The following is a 5,190-nucleotide window of genomic DNA, read 5'->3' as shown; positions in this document are numbered from 1 at the left end:
GCCCACTAAAATCACTGGGAATTGAGGAAAATCCTGATTGGTCCTCTGGTCAGGTGTTTGGTTCCCTTTGTTAACCCTTTACAGGTAAAAGAGACATTAACCCTTAGCTATCTGTTTATGACAATGATACTGTGTAAAGTGCTTCAAGGTCTAAGGATGGAATGGACCTGGATCCTGTGAAGTACTAAGCATCCTTAATGCCCACTAAAATCACTGGGAATTGAGGAAAATCCACAACTTATCTGAATGGACTCTCACTCAACCTGCCTTGGCTGTGCAACTTCCTGCACTGAGGTTGCTTGCAATTCTACCTATTATTCACCTAACAGGCAATTTACAGGTGTCAGCTCAACTGGTGTCGCACGATGCGCCTTTCTCAGAAATATGGCTGGAGTCTGAAGATTCATGTTCAAATCACAATACTACACTCTCTCCTTGTATGGAGTTTTGCACTAAGTACTCAACACTATTCATTTGTGTGGTTTCACATCGACCAACTGGAAATAGACATGACAGTTTTCTTAGTGAAAATCACATTAGAGATGTCTAATTGTTTCCTCCTTCTCTTCATTTCTGTTGGAATTCATGCTGGTCAGTCTTCCAATCACTTCAGCTATGGGGAGTCCAAGACCTTTTCTTCCACTCACAGCAGGGATGCAGAGAGAGTGAGAGTCTTTTTGCTGCATTAGATGGAAGAGTAGCTGTCACGTGTACCTGGAGCTTTCATTGCATAAAACCCTCATAGACTTTGTACTCTGTCAGGAAGTGAGAGCAGGATTCCCTGGAAAACAGTTGGGTGAAAACTTCTGGAGCTAGATCCTCCTTGCAACTTAAGTCCTACTTTAAGGCTCGATCCTCCAAACGCTCATATGCATAACTATATACAGAATTAGACCCTAAGCAGTCAAACCAAGATGTAAGTGATGAAGATGGCCTTGTATAGGCCCAAATCCTAGGATGAATTGTGCACATTATGTCAATAACTGCTGTGTGAATTCATAATGTATTTTGCCATATCCAGTAACAAACACGTTTCACATGTAAAAACTCTGGCCAGTACCATTCAAAATTTTTAAAAGTAACCTTATTTCTCTTATTCATTGTAAAGACTTATTAGTCTTTTACAAATGGGTTTTACTTTATGCAGAATGCCAGCATCAGCTGTTGCTCCAACAGTTAGATTCACATTAACATTATGAAGTTTTCCATAGGAATATTGTCTTTCCACAACTTCAGCCTTATGTGAAAGAATTAATGAGTATGAGACAACTAGTATAATAATTATACTTTCATGCAGCTATCATATACCACCAATTCATCGTGTGTGTTAAATCTGAAACAAAAATATAATTGCCAATGTTTATATTGTTATTAGCTAGTTTTTGCCCTTTAAAAATAAAAATAATAATAATTAATTCCCTCAAACAATTTAAAATCTGCTCTTTTGGACAGATCCTCTCAATTATATATTATTATTTTTCCTTTGTATTGCAGAAGCACATAGATGCACTAACTGAAATTGGGACCCATTGTGCTAGGCGCTGTACATATGCATAGTAATTGGAGGAACCATAGAAACATAGGACTGGAAGGGACCCTAATACATCCCCCTTTGCTGAGGCAGTCCTTACTCTGAAAAGTTTACAAGCTAAGTGAACAAGTCTAACAAAACATGGGAGAAAAAGCAGGGGGAGCTGAGGCCCAGAGAGATTAAGTGATTTGTCAAAGGTCATACAAGAAGTCTGTCATTATCTGAGTTTGATTCCTGGTTTTGCCAGTCTCAGTCCAGGGTTTTACTTGCATCACTGTACTTCAGCTGCTTCCAGATGTGTGTGGAGCTTTTGGAATGGAAATTACTGTGTGATTAGTGCACCTTCAAGGTCTGGAACATTCCAAGCTGGCAGAGTTCCAAAGAGCGGGCAATCCGTTGTAGCTGGAGCTGGCTGGAAACAAAATCCAAAATGAAGTGGGGCTGGATGGTGTTTATAAATAATGACCCATTGTTATGATTATTTTATTTTTCTTGCTTCTGTTGTCCAAATATAAAACCCTGGTATTTAAACAGAGCATGATTGGCTTATTAGAATCTGGAGACATAAAGGAAAAACAACATTAGATTTAAAATGCAGGGGGAAATATTCCACTGCCTAGAATCACAAAGTGAAAAGGGAAATGTGAAAAACAAAAAAGGTGTATTTACTTCCAACTAGAGCAGGATACATTACTTATATAAGTATCCTATCAATTGACTATTAACCCTCAAGAAGCTGAGGACACATACCCATGTGTGCATGCATGCATGCATGCATGCTTGTAGTTTGTCTGATACGCTGGAAAATGAAAGCATGACATGGGTTTAAACAAAAGCAGTACTTAAACTTGCCACTGCAGGAATAGATGAGCAAAGAGAGACTTTCTCTGAAAAGACCATTTGCTTCAAAGGATAGTCTTATACAATAGAGGACTGGTAGGGTTACAGCTGTCTCTGTCATTTTATAAGCACTTCACAGCTGGTGGCAGTTCTGGTGGTGAAGTCTTTCCTTTCTATTTGTGTAGTCACAATCAAGAGACGACACCTGGCTCTCTTAAAAGGCAACTTTCTAAATTAAAGAAAATTACACAACCCTACAAAGGGCTCTCATTGTAGCTTTGCAGCTGATCCTGGATGGCAGTGTCACATGTGGAAGACAGAATACAGCTATGTCTGTATTTGCTATGTAACTAAGGGTAGCCTTTTGGTACTCTAGGAAGCCCACACTGTGAAACAGAATTCTTGTCCCCTCTCCCTGCTTCCACATCATTCGTTTTAACAACCCCTTTTAAGAAAACAGTTTTGAAAGTTTGGTGTGAAATACCAGTTCCCAAGTTTTACTTTTGAATCTTGGGCTGCCAGTGCCTCATGTTCCACCATGGCTATTGCTTGTTTGTTCACCTTCACTGCTACAATAATTTGTTCTTTCATCCTATTTTTCATCTCTGGTAATCAAAATACTTTGCCAGCATTAATGAAATAATCCTGTAAGTAAGTATTAATTTAGCCATCTATAAAATGAATACAATGAGGTAGAGAATGAATGAGTTCCCTGGATCTGTGTGCAAAGCTCACCCCACCCCTCCAGATCAAGGACTCCAGAATAAGGGGTGCACTGAGAGTGGAGAATCAAGTGGCTATCACATTCTGAAAGTTTGCGGTGCCAGAGTGCTATCAGTCAGTTTGCAGTTAGAAAATCCACAGCGGGGGCCATTGTCTTCCAAGCAAGCAAGGGCATTAAGCATATCCTGGTGCACAGAACTGTGACACTCAGTGATCTGCAGGGAATAAGGGGTGGATCGGCAGCAATGGGCTTTCTGAACTGCAGTGGGACAATAGATGACATATTCCTATTCTGTCATCATCCCACAGAGTATATGGACAGAAAATAATACTTTTCCATGGTGTTGCAAGTGGGTCATCAGGCAGGCTTCACTGATATCAGTGTGGGCCCGTTAGAGAAGATGCATGACATTCACATCTTTAAGAACAAAGGATTTTTCCAAAACCTTCAAACAGGAACATTCTTCCCCTGTCAGTGCATTTCCACTGGCAATGTTGAAATGCCAAGCATGATTCTGGGGGACACAGCCTGTTCCTTGCTCCCCTAGCTCATGAAGCCATACACCTTGACAGCAGCAAAGACAGATTCAGCTGACAGCTGAGCAGGTACCTCAGTGTGGTTTTGGTAGATTAAAGGATTGCTGGCCATGTTTACTAGCTAGATTGGATCTAAGGGAGGCAAACATTTTGATCATTATAGCTGCATGTCATGTACTGTGTAATAGCTGTGAAGCAATGGGTGAAAGGTTATGGGCTGGGTAAAGGGGTAGGTGAACTGTCTGCCTGCTGAATTTGACCAGCAAGATACACGGCTTATTCAAAGAGCCGGCTGTGGGGGTATTCTGTTGAAGGAGGCCTTAAAATGGCATTTTAACTGTCAGCCACAATAGCATCGTGGGATGCTTCTATGAAATAGTGTGCCTTCGTGTGTACAGAGCTTAACTATGGGGCGGGGGGCGGGGTGTTAATGACTTTCATTTTGATTTTGTAATGCAGTAATTATGCTAGGTGTAAACTAATATACTCAGTTTCCAAAACTAGAACAGTATTGTATGCAAAGAAGCAGAAAACAATGCAAAAGAAACAGAAAACAACACAAGTTAAAAACATTTTAGCAGCACTGTAAGACAGTGACTCATACTTTAAAACCCCACATAAACAAACATTTATGTATTAAAAACGTATTACAATGTTGCAGTCACATTACAACCTATGTAGTACATTGTGGCTGATCCTGTGGTTTTCACAGGTTGGTGTTGGCACAGTTTCGCTGTAATTGCATCTGTATTCCTCTTCTATTGTCCACTCCAGAAGTGTCCTGTCAGGACTCACGTCTCCAGCCATCACATGTCTCTGGGCAGGGACCTTGCTCCACTTCCTTCTGACTGGGCAGACTGCAAGTAATAGGTCAGATAATCCCCCAAACTGGTAGTTTATTCTGTAATTAGATTCACCAGTCAGTAACAAAACAGCTTCTGAAGCACTACGCTGGTTAACAAGAAGTCAAACAGTCCCCTTTAGGCAATCCAGCCCTTGGCTCCCATCTAAACAGTCAAGTCTAATATAGTGAGGCATTATTGAAAACCAAATTCAACATATGTGAGGTTCACCAATCCCAAAGGACCAAATACTTATCCCCAGGTCAATAAAAATCTGAAATCTTACTCAATAACCACCCTGATGCCAATCCTTTAGTAACTAAAACCTAAAAGGTTTAATAATAAAAGGAAAAAAAAGAAGAAAGATACTAATAATTAAAAGGTCAATATACATGCAAATGATTTCCAGTATTCTTAGATCAAGATCACAACAGTGATGCAATAAACTGCTGGCTTGTAAAAGTCTCTGGAATCATCCCAAAAGGTCAGACTACAAAGGCAGCTTAGATGTTGTCATAAGCATAATTCCTAATTCTGAACCTTGGAGTCCAAAATGTGGGTACCTGCATGAAACCTCCAAGCTTAATTACCAGCTTGGATCTGATAGCGCTGCCACCAGCCAAAAATTCCAGTGTTTGGCTCACTCTGGTCTCCCCAAAACCTTCCCTGGGGGACCCCAAGACTCAGATGCCCTGAGTCTTACCACAAAGGGAAATA

This window comes from Chelonoidis abingdonii, chromosome 1, assembly GCF_003597395.2.
Source record: "Chelonoidis abingdonii isolate Lonesome George chromosome 1, CheloAbing_2.0, whole genome shotgun sequence".
NCBI classification, from domain to species: Eukaryota; Metazoa; Chordata; order Testudines; family Testudinidae; genus Chelonoidis; species Chelonoidis abingdonii.
Note: the sequence above shows the minus strand (reverse complement) of the source record.